The sequence below is a fragment of the Thalassophryne amazonica genome, chromosome 13 (assembly GCF_902500255.1).
Source record: "Thalassophryne amazonica chromosome 13, fThaAma1.1, whole genome shotgun sequence".
NCBI lineage: Eukaryota > Metazoa > Chordata > Actinopteri > Batrachoidiformes > Batrachoididae > Thalassophryne > Thalassophryne amazonica.
This window is the reverse complement of record NC_047115.1, coordinates 4,782,476-4,795,218: the sequence shown is the minus strand read 5'-3', so window position 1 is coordinate 4,795,218 and position 12,743 is coordinate 4,782,476. Positions and strand designations below refer to the sequence as shown.

At 42.1% G+C, this 12,743-nt stretch overlaps 1 long non-coding RNA gene across 1 annotated transcript; it reads left to right on the top strand.

The window, feature by feature from the left end:
* Positions 1 to 3,765: 3,765 nt before the first annotated feature.
* On the top strand, positions 3,766 to 5,007 carry LOC117523641. The gene is made up of 3 exons (XR_004564565.1): positions 3,766 to 3,889; positions 4,111 to 4,146; positions 4,236 to 5,007. It is a non-coding gene; the product is annotated as an uncharacterized LOC117523641 (long non-coding RNA).
* The last annotated feature ends 7,736 nt before the right edge of the window (positions 5,008 to 12,743 follow it).

Sequence of the window (12,743 nt, the reverse complement as noted above, 5' to 3'; positions counted from 1 at the left end):
AACTGAAGGACATGCTTTGTCTCTGTTGCAATGTTTCGATCGTAAGAGCACGTAAGGAGTTTATTTGAAAACTATCAAAATTGTCCTAATCAAAAGCTGCAAAATGGCAGACACTATCTGAACAAGCCAACACTCGGCATGAAAATGAGCAGAGAAAGACAGACTTTATAGTGGGCTGAACTCCACCTCTGCTTGAAAAAGCAAAAATATGCTTAAAAGTAAAAAAATAAATTAACTTAGGTTGAAGTGGGGCCAAAGCAAAAGCTACAGCCAAAATGTCCCACCCACACAAAACACAAGACAAAGCATAATAAAAAAGCAACCACTTGTTTTAGATTGTTTGCATTTTGTACCCTTTAATTGGTTTTACACATTTTTCATTCTTCACTTTTCACTGCTTCAACTGTGCATGTACAAATATACTGTGGTTAAGGTTACGGTTAGGCAGTGGTGGGCACAGATAACCAAAAAATTAACTTTGATAACATAACTGAAAAGTTATCTTTGATAAAGATAAACCACCCAAAAATGTATCGGAAGTTACAGATAACCGATAAATTCCAGTGTTGTCTCTGGTACATTTGCAATTACTAAAAAACTGAAATTGATTTTTAACACGAACGCTTTTGAAAACATCAAAAGTGATAAAAGATCCAAAGAACGAGCCAGAATGTTTGACTACGCTGCCCCCTGTAGGAAACAGCACAGACTACTAATCATAATCATCATTTTTCTTTCAACATTCTGCCCCTGCTGGAAGCTCTTGTTTATTACAGCACTCCCAGTACAGAGGCTTTGCTTACAGAGAATAGAACAACAGGAAACTTTTAACAGGTAGGTCTCATTGGTTTTAAAAATGTTTTTCACTGTTCTTTCTACGAACTTGGTCCCAAACGGCTCCTGATTGTTCGGGGCACCTCCCCGACCCTAGGCCACGCCCCCCGGACCCGATTCCCGGCCCTCAGACCACTTTCTTGGAACTTGGTCAAGTCATACCTTGGGCTGACGTGTTAGGCCACAAAGTAGCCAAAAAAAAAAATTTTTTGTTTTTTTTTCACTTTCAGGGCCTATTTGGGATGCTGAACAAGAATATGTCATCAGAAATGGTTTTGAGCGTGCCTGACTTGGAACTGAGTCTCTAGCACTTTCCTGTCCCGAGATATGACAAAAGGCTGAGAGGTCACATCCTAATGTAAAAATATTGATGAAAAATGACCTTAAAGTTCTTGTGGCTCAAAAATTTTTCTACCCCCACTAAATCGAGGGCGCTGAGCGTGCCTGACTTGGAACAGAGTCTCTAGCACCTTCCTGTCCTGAGATATGACAAAAGGCTGAGAGGTCACATCCTAATGTAAAAATATTGATGAAAAATGACCTTAAAGTTCTTGTGGCTCAAAAATTTTTCTACCCCCACTAAATCGAGGGCGCTGAGCGTGCCTGACTTGGAACAGAGTCTCTAGCACCTTCCTGTCCTGAGATATGACAAAAGGCCGAGAGGTCACATCCTAATGTAAAAATATTGATGAAAAATGACCTTAAAGTTCTTGTGGCTCAAAAATGTTTGTACCCCCACTAAATCGAGGGCGCTGAGCGTGCCTGACTTGGAACAGAGTCTCTAGCACCTTCCTGTCCTGAGATATGACAAAAGGCCGAGAGGTCACATCCTAATGTAAAAATATTGATGAAAAATGACCTTAAAGTTCTTGTGGCTCAAAAATGTTTGTACCCCCACTAAAACGAGGGCGCTGAGCGTGCCTGAGTTGGAACTGAGTCTCTAGCACTTTCCTTTCCCGAGATATGACAAAAGGCCGAGATGTCACATCCTAATGTAACAATATTGCTGAAAAATCAGCCAAAAAGTCCTTGTGGCTCCAAACTTTGTTTACCCCCACTAAATCAAGTGTGCTGAGCATGCCTGACTTGGAACAGAGTCTCTAGCACCTTCCTGTCCTGAGATATTACAAAAGGCCAAGAGGTCACATTGTAATGTACAAATATTCCTGAAAATTGACCTGAAAGTCCTTGTGGCTCCAAACCTTTTCTACCCCCACTAAATCGAGGGCGCATGAGCATGTCTGACTTGGACTAAAATAAGGATTATTTTGTAAGTATTTTTATCGACCTGAAACAGGCTTTTGATGTTATAGACCACTCAAGATAGCTTCACAAGTTACAACAATATGGACAACAATATTGAAAAACAAAAAAGCAATTTCAAAAAAATTTTCAAATCATTGAATAAAAAGGAGCAGTGTGGAAGAAATAGTGTTATTTATACGAAGGTCAGTGAGAATTCCGTGTGTAACTGCTATGCATTATTTTCACGTAGTTCGGCGAGTTAAATCACTGTAAAAATCACTCCGCTGTTGTCGTTACCATAGCAACGCATGTAACGGTTGGCGCACATCGGCTGTGTTTTGACAAGTGAATAACCGAAATCCGATAAAACATGGATTTCCACGTGAATTGTAATATTGCTGGCCAAAATAAAACGTTTTAGGAATGGAAAGAGGACTAAACGAGAAGAACATCAAAAGCAACGGTGTTAATATTTAACATCGGACGTACTGGACAAGACTGAAGGAAAAAAGCATAATAAAACGGTTTTGTTTTTTTGGACGGACGAGTGCTCCGCATCAGCGTAGTTTCTGGACGTTATTCACAGCGCGACACGACATGGAGAGAGGAGGGGCGGTGTGACTGACCCGTTTCGGCGCGAGTCCACAGATTTGGTAAGTCCTGATAGACGAAACATGAAATAGTCCCAAATCCTCGGACATTTTTATCAAGTTGTGTTAATTTAAATTAATATTTGTGTGTCAGCTCACTGTGTGTGACCGTGGTATAAGCGGATTAAACAAGTCGAAGCCGTGCATTACACGGTTTGAATGCACGACGCTGATTTAGAAGTTCGCGGAGTAATACCACTCCGCTTCGCGTCGTGGTGTTTCAGACTCCGCGTCGTGTATTACAAGCGTTTAATGAACGGCTTCGACTTGTTTAATCCTTACATATTCTGCCCCTTTTTATTGCTTTTGTTATATAATTGTTTTATTTGTGTGTTAATATGCTAATACGTCAGGTGATGTATGTTTTGGGTGTGAGATAGTGTGGATAACAGGTGAATGTAGATGCGTTAATTTCATCATTCATAATAATAATTCCAAATTCATTTTATTGTGCAAAATATTTGTATACATAATTGCGTATAATGACACATCATAACAAATCCAACATTCAATCAAAAGAACTATTATTCAAAATCAGGTGGCATTTGTTATACTAGAATACTGATCATAATTTGCTCCAAAAATATCTGTACTAAGAATAATACCTGATTACATATAATACATCATAACAAATCATAACATTCCATAATAACAGCTATCAAAATCCAAATCTGGTGGCATTCGTTAAAGTGTAATAGAAATCATAATTTGCTTTAAAAATATCTGTACTTGTGGATAAGACAATTTCATGTGGCAAACTATTACACACCTTTACTGCTCGGTTACTAAAGAATTCTTTACTCACATTTAATCTAGATCTATTAACTTCCAAGGTCCATTTATGCTCTCTAAGGCCAGTATTCATTCTCAATTACAAAAATACCATGTGATCAACATTCTCAAAACCATGCAAAATTTTATATATTTCAATCAAAACACCTCGAGTTCTTCTTTTATTGTGTTTATTTAAGATTAAGTGTCTTTTGATTTATTTGCTCCCTGAGATCATCCATAGATAGACAGATAGACAGACAAGGAAATATTAACTTCAAACTTTAACACATATTTCATTTTCTATGTCCCAAAAAACCAAATCTTCAGGACCAGGTTGTCTGTCCTCCTTTCTCCTCTGACCCCATGACGTCTGTGGCGGTGGACAGGTAAGGCCCCATCTGCTGACTTTGTACTATACACTTGAAATAAGGAATTGAATCAGATCTGTGTCGTTTATATGCCAATCCCAATACTGTTTTTATATATTTTTTTATTATTAGTTAATTATTATTTATTTATTTTATATACTTTTTTATGTTTTATTTTAATATACTTTTTGTTTAATAATTTAAAAAAGGATGACAAAATTATCCTTTTCTCAAAACAGGCCGCCGGATTCCATGTAAGTCACCCAAAACAAGAGGTAAGAAGTGAATGATGATGATGGAATGTATTTCTTTCCAAACCCCATGCAAACTCTGTCCATAAATTAACCACTCACTGTGCTTCCAGTGCAACGGAAGAGGGCAAGGAGAAGGAGAGGTTTTCTTTCTCAACGGCTACAAGCTAATTAACAGGCAAACTAAGGCTCCGGGAGCAGCGAGGCAAGAGTATCCTCATCCCGGTCAAGGTTGCCAGTGATGTTGGAGGCTGCTTCTCACTCTCGCCTGTCCTTTCGGGTGCCCGACCCGAGTGCCCCGGGGCCTGGATGCTGCTAACCCAAACCCTAACCCTAGCCCTAAAAGTGACCCTGCCCGTGACCCAGACCCTGACCCAAACCCTAACTCTGACCCCGACCCTAACCATAACCCTGACCCTGAACGTGACCCTAACCCTAAACAAATCAGCCTGCCTGGTTAATCCTGCCAGTAGCATTAAACTACTGCTGTGTGCTATGCGCTGTTTAGCGCGTACTATGTAGGCTTCTTGCCTCTCTGCTTTGTCAAGAGCACCCAGTATTATGACATGCGATGGCCCTGTGAACAGGGCAATCAAAGGCGAGCGGCTCTCCCAGTTCAATCGCTAACTCCATCAACAGCAGCCAGGACCTCATCCCGCCTCTGCTGGTGGAGCCCTCGCTGTCCTGCTCCCACGCCATCCCCTTACCACCCCTGCTGCCATCTGACGCCCCACTCACCGAGCGAGAGCCAGTGTGACGAGGAGGAGCCCCTGCCGCGCCTGACCAGCCTTGCGCAAGGGTTGAAGACTGAGCTCTGTGTGTGGCTGCCGTGCACAGCAGACGACATAGTCAACCCCGCCCCTCCCGCTTTTCAGACTTGAATCACGCCGTCTCTAGTGAAAAACAGTGCTTGGAATAGTCCGAGTGGATCCGTCTGACGTCTGGAGAGGCGGATGTGTTGGCGGATTCAGGCCGTGGATGGTGTCATTTTCTGGAGGTGAAACAGGCCTGCGGGCCTGGAATTCCGGGCCCGCTCTTGGAGCAGGAAGGAGGGCCCTGCGCCCCCTGCTTCTGACCTAGAAAACAGCACTGTGTCAAAGCAGCAGTTTTCCACCACAGGTAACACTAATCCTAAACGGTTTGATTTACCATTGCAAACCAGCTGACTGTAATTCACTGCTGAATCCATCAGGGACGTCCTCAGTCACAGTGTTCTCGGTGTCAAAGCAGCAGTCTTCCACCACAGGTAACCCTAATCCTATCCGGTTTGATGTGTGGTTTTTACCATTGCAAACCAGCTGACTGTAATTCACAGCTGAATTCATCAGGGAGGTCCTCAGTCGCAGTCCTCGGCATGTTGCCATGGAGACACTTCCATTGTACAACAGCCATTCCTCGGGGCGGATCATTGTGTTGCTGTGTCGATGGGAGGGCAAGTGACATCCCACAGGTTTGACCACATGTACCACGGGGTCTCCCTGAAATCATTGATAGATAAATCAATCAATCAATCAATTTTATTTATATAGCGCCAAATCACAACAAACAGTTGCCCCAAGGTGCTTTATATTGTAAGGCAAGGCCATACATTAATTAGGTAAAAACCCCAACGGTCAAAAGGACCCCCTGTGATAGTGTTAGGTGTCAGGTCAAAGAATTGTAATCTTGTTAAATAATGTCGAATAATGATGCTGGACATTGAAATATTGTATTGTAAAAAGGTGCATTAAATTTAATACTTTGTTCTTTTTCATTCTGGTGGTTGTGATGATTTATTTCTGCTTTTCCTTAAAGACAGAAAGTAGAAATAAATGGCTATTCTCACTTTTAAATCAGGGATATCCAAGTTGGCTGAATGAACATTGCTTTTCCCAAAGTCAATAATCAGTTCATTTTTTTTTTGAAGTGTTAAGAACTAAAAGATTTTGTTCATTCCACTGGAGTACATACTGTACCTCTGACCGATAGTTGGAGTCATCACCATCAGATTTAACAAGACCAATAACAGTAGTATCATATTCATATTTGATGATGATATTATTGGTAAAGGATGCAACACAATCATATGTGTACAAATTTTATATAATGTACAAACACTCAGAACTGAGTTTCGAGCAAGTTATCAAAAAGTAGTCCTTTTTCCAGAAATCTAACCTGTTGGGGCATGTCAGCGGACATGTCCCAACCTGTACCTTGAAAACAAAGAGTCCGCAGCAGCTAATTATGCAAACACCCCTCCCCTGGGGTGTTGGGAGTGCTCCTTCTTTACATAACAGAAGTAGCTCTCCACAGGGGGTGTTGGGGTCATTGACCTTCCTGTGGGCCTTATTGGCCAGATTGGCCATTTGACCATTTATGGCAATCCAGTCTGGGGGTGCATGCTAGGGGTGTGGTAGTGTCCCGGCCAATTAGAATTGGCTATTACACTGTATTTAAGGGTTATTACACTGCAGTTTTTAGTCATTTTGCCGACATTCATCGGAGAGGTAAGCTGTTGTGATGTTCTTTATTTATTTATTTATTTTCATTTATTTTAAACAAAATATTGAAAATCAAAATCTATCTTACACACACGTATGCACAACTATGTAACCAAACGGTTTTTTTTTTTTTCTTTTTCTCAGTCGTGGAATGCACAGAAGCAGTTGTTATTGTTTACGCACAGGTGAACATCACATTTTGTACACTTGAAGCTATTGTTTTTCCGTGCTTATCACTGCTGCTCCTGTTGGTCTCTTCATCCCGTCGCGTGTATAATTATTCCTCGTCACTGCCTTCACTATCGCTGAAACAGCTATCGTCACTGTCATCTGTGTTTTTTGTTCTGACGAGAGGTTTTGTGCTAAGGCGCGTGCCGTAGTACATGGAAGGTTTAGCACTTGTTAGCATTAGTGTTAAAGATTTTATATATATGTTATCACTGTTAAACATTTGTACCTTTTGTCTTCTTTCTGATGAGAACGGTGTTGTGCTGTTTGCACCTGACCCCGAGAATGTACGTGTTATTCAACCTTGTTTTAGCATGCTGGGGTCAATCTGAACTGGGAATGAGGAGCTGGATGTACTTATTATTATTATTATACAACTTGTTTTTGTATCCACTAACGACTGGGAGTGAAGCATGACGGGGTCAGTCATGAACTGGGAGTAATAGACCTGAAGGTTGTTTTGACTGTTGTGATGTGATGCTTAGCGTGAAGACCAGGACACTCCAGGCAGATGCACAACAGCTGATAACTGCAACAGACGAACGAGATGTGCTGACCTCCGACGATAAGAGTAAAAGAAAGAAACTGTTTTTCCTTACAGCTGCGCTTATTGACGTATGTGTTTATGTTACGGGAAGAAACTTGTCTCGCGTTGTTCCCCCCCCCCCCCCCCTTAGGACAAGTTTTATGATGTAATGAGGGCATCTCTAATAAAAAGAGCGGGAGCACAGGCCAGACTTTAGTGTAGCTTTGGTGTATAGCCTGACTGCACTCCGCGCGTAAAATTTGACTTTCTGTCTCACTGGTGGTTCTTGACTCTGTTTGTCTTATCAAGGTTTTAAGAATGTTTGGAGGAGAAAATACCCAACATTGACTGGGGGCTACGTCCAGGATCTCAACAATACCGGAGGTGTCCAGCGGAGGTCGTCAAGTCCAGACGTAAATCCTTGGCCAAGGTCCGATCGATTGATCGTGTCTGCAATTGTCGACCACCGTTGGCATCGTCTGGTTGACAAGATTTTCCCGAAGAAGACAGACAGGAAGTCGAGTCAGTGAGTAAAATTTCTTTGTAAACAGTACTGAGTGAGTGGTGATCAGATCACATAAAACAGTTAAATTCCGCAAGCGATGATACAGAATCGTCTGTTAATGAAACACAGTTAAACTCTGTAAGGAGGGTGCGGACTCCTCTGTTTATATACGCGTACCGGTAGGGGATAAAAGTGATCACATAAAACAGTTAAACTCCGTAAGCGATGGCGTGGAATCGTCTGTTAATGCAAAGCAGTTAAAATCCACGAGGAGGGCGGACTCCTCTACGGTTGCGAGGGACGCCCGTAGTTAAATTCCGGAAGGAGGGTACGGACTCCTCTGTTTTAATACGTAAAGGAAATCCCGGGTAGAAATACGTGCACTGTAAAAAAGCAGTTAAATTCGGCAGGGACGGCGGAGTCCCCTAATGCAGGACATTAGTTAAATTTCACGGGAGGGCGAGCTCCCCTGGCATAAGAATACGCGTACGATTATTAAAAGTGTTTCTATGTGTAAATAGTGTTTTGTGTAAGTGTAAATAACTGTGTGAAAGTGTAATACTTTGGACAACGTTAGTGACAACCGTGTGTGGATGCGAAGGCAAGTGATTCCGCTTCCTACGGGGAGGTGAAAGGAATCAACCACACGACGGCAAATTAATTGTCACGTCCAAAGAAAGTGTGAAAACAAGGGATAATAAAAATGGGGGGTAAGACGTCTATAAATAAGGGAAATTTATCAACTGACGACTGGAAATTTATGGAAGCAAAAAATCCAAAAGCAACAAAGAAATTGGAGACCTGGATAAATAAACATGACTTTGACGGACGACTGAACCTGATCAGCATACAGAAGCTAAAGAAGGAGTTAGAACAGAAACATAAAGGTGATGAGAAAAAGATGCAGAAAGTAGGGGCAGATTTAGTGGCATTTTGGGAGGAGGAAGCAGAGAACAGACAGAAGGGAGCAGAGAAGCGACGATTAGAGAAAGCAAGGAAAAAGAAAGCTGTAGGTAAGGCAGAAGAAGATGTGATAATTCAGCACAGAGAACCAGAACAGCCTCAACAACCACCGCCGGCTGGATCGTCGGTGACAACAACACCTTTATCTCCTCTACCAGAGGATGACGATGTACCGCCACCACAGTATGATTTGGCAGTAAAACCTAAGGTAAAAAGAGAAAAACCAGAAAAACCAGAAACACGCAGTCAAGCGAAAGTGCCCACAGCCCCTCCCATGGTGGAACACAGTGACCAGGGAGGTGCCTATCCTATGATAGAAGTACCAAATCCTCGTGCAGGAACAGCAGGACAGCGATCAACCATGCTCGTATATCGAACATGGAATGCTGATGATATCAAAGCAGCAGTCGACATGATACCATCGCCACATGTCGACATTGAGGGATTTATGCAGGATATAGAAAACATTAGAACATCTTACCACCTTAATGGACCTGAAGTCCAACAGGTGTGGATGAAAGCATGTGGCCCTAAAATGGAGTCAGATACGCGGAGACTGGAATCCTGCAGACCAGGATGGCGTACCATTGCCACATGATGATCTAGTCTTGAAAACAAGAGTGGAAGCTATGATTACACGTGCAAAAGGTGTGTTAGGACCAAAAATAAATTACACTGAAATTACCAGGACAACACAGAAAGAAGGAGAACCATGGACAGAGTTTAGATGCAGATTTGAGAGTGTATTTAGGGTCCATAGTGGCATATTGCCAGGAACACCAGTGTATGAACAACAATTGAAAAACGCTCTGATCCAACATTCCAATAAGGATATAAAAGCTTGGATACAGAAACATTGGATTGGATTGCCTACAGGCACATTGGAAGAAACACATACACACTGCTGTCATGCAGAAGGAGTCTTAAAGCAGAAAAAGACAAGAAACAGCAACAAAGGAGTGTATGTAGCACACGGAGATGATGAAATATATTACCAACAGGGTAACTTAAGACAGCAGAAGCAGTGCAAACGCCCCCAAAAGCCATGGCAAAACAGACAAGGTGGACAGCCACAACGTCAAGGACCATGGCAACCACAACAGCAGCACAGACAGGGAGGGCCACCACGTGGTCCCCTGATTTGTTGGAACTGTGGGAGAGAGGGACATATGTATAGAAATTGTCCGAATCCACCTACTGAGGGAGCAGCAGGAGGAATTCCACAACGGAATAATCCTCCGCAGCCACAGTATCCACAATGACTAGAATCCATAATCCATGATTCCACATCAGATAGGCAGTCTGATTGTGATATGGATCTGTGTGCCTTACTGGGAAATCCGGTACCAAAACCAGAAGTGACTTTGTTGGTAAATGGACGACCAGTGACATTCCTTTGTGATACAGGAGCATGTAGAACCACATGTAATGACAACATACCTGTCCATCAATTAAGCAACGAAATCTTTAGGGTTCGCTCTGCAAATGGACAAACATCAGACGTCCCTATCACTAAACCCATAACGTTGACAGATCCATTTGGCCTGACATGTACTATGTCAGTGTTGAACATGCCACAATGTCCAGTTAACCTCCTAGGACGAGACGGATTGACTGCATTGGGCTTGTCCATAATTGTGGAACAAGGGAAATTAGTTGTTGAACGCACAGGAGGCGTTAACATGGTAAGAGAAGAAAGCAATGACCCCACATTCCACTATTACTATACATTTGACATTTCAGAAGAAGATGCTGCAGGATGGGGTAAAGATGTCGTCTTGCAAGCGACAGCCCTACTAAAAAATCCTGAACAAAAGATGTCACCACCTGACCTGCATGTCACAATGTGGCATAAAGATCCTCCAGGTCCGGATGGTGACTATGAAAACAAATTGAAAAATGTTTCACCTGTGAAGCTGACAATGACCGATTTGATTCATGATGGCAACTCAACAGCTGTCATAACAGTGACAGGTGCCACTGAAGACATTTTAAAATTGAGATTTACAGGTATGCCATTACATGTGTCACTTTGTAAGCCATATTTGACGGAATGGCAAGAATTGGGACTGACAGTCATAACAGCTTTGTCAGCCACTGATTGGAGCAGAGTTGGACCACGAACGGAGTTCAGTCCATCAACTAAATTGTATAAAGTGCCAGTTAATGTCTCATTGGTGCTGACAGCTGGAACACACATTGATGTGTCCACTTCACAATCCTGAGTGTTTCAGTTGAGTCCTGAAGAGGATGATCTTCTCTCTTCTGTACTATCAGGATTGTGGACAACAGGTCCTTCAGACGTAGGACTGATAAAAAATGCACAACCTGTAGTTATAAGACCAAAAACAGAATACAGACCATGTGTAAGACAGTATCCATTGAAACCTGATGCAATTGAAGGAATCAGGCCAGTAATAGAGGATTTATTAACAGCAGGAGTAATAGTGCCATGTCCAGATTCACCATGTAACACACCCATATTTCCTGTAAAAAAGGCTCCGCCCTCAGTGGGGTGGAGAATGATTCAAGATCTGCAGGCAGTAAATGCTGCTGTGATTAAAAGAGCACCATGTGTCCCAGATCCACACACCTTGTTAAATTCGCTGAGACCAAATTCTAATAGTTTCTCAGTAATTGATATAAGTAATGCATTTTTCTCTGTACCAGTACACCCAGATAGTCAATTCTGGTTTGCTTTTACCTTTAAAGGACAACGATATACATTCACCAGATTACCGCAGGGTTACGCAGAGAGTCCAACTATTTATTCTCAAGTCATGTCAGCATGTTTAGCCAATTTCGTTCCACCGGCAGATAGCCAACTATTAGTGTATGTTGATGACATTTTGATTGCCTCTGACACACGAGAAAACTGCATAACTGACACAGTAGCATTATTATGTTTCTTATTTGATAATGGCCACAAAGTGAGTAAAAACAAAGTTCAGTTGTGTAGGGATAAAGTAAAATATTTAGGACATGAATTATCAGCCACAGGGTGCACGATCCTGTCTGACAGGAAGGAAGCAATTTTGCACGCTCCAAAACCACAAACCAAAAAGCAGATGATGTCATTTCTTGGACTGACTAATTACTGCAGGGCATGGATTCCCTGCTATGCAGAATTGACTAGTCCACTTTCTGATTTGATGTACAAGGATGATATTTCAATGTCAACCGTGTTGGAATGGAACAAAGAAGCTGAGGAAGCTTTTGTAAAAGTAAAACAAACATTAGTGTCATCCACAGTTTGGCACTACCAGATTATAGTAAACCATTCATTCAAACAGCTGATTGTAAGAATAAGTTCATGACTAGTGTTTTGGTTCAAGTGTATGGCTCAAAATTGAGGCCAGTTGCCTACTACTCATCTAAATTGGATGCAGTAGCAAGTGCTCTACCACCATGTGTACAGGCTGTTGTTGCAGCCTCTATGGCTGTTCAAAGTAGCAGTAATGTTGTTCTATTCCATCAGCTGACACTGAAAGTTCCACATGCAGTTTCTGCACTTCTGTTGCAGACAAACATGAGCCTTTTGTCCCCAGCAAGACATCTTTCGTGTATGTCCTTGCTATTATCACAACCACACCTTACGGTAGAGCGCTGTACAACATTGAATCCATCCACATTGATACCTTTACCTGAGGATGGTGAGCCGCACAATTGTCTTGATGTAGCTACGGTCTGTACGAAAGCACGCCCAGACCTCCAGGACACACCCATCCCAAACAGTACAATTGTGTATGTGGATGGTTCTTCCACTAAAAACGCTTACGGACAAACACAATCTGGATATGCTGTTGTCACAAATTCAGAAGTATTGGATTCTGCTTCATTGCCATCGTCATTTTCAGCACAAGCAGCTGAATTAGTTGCTTTAACTGCAGCTTGCTATCTGTTTAAAGGTACGGCTGTA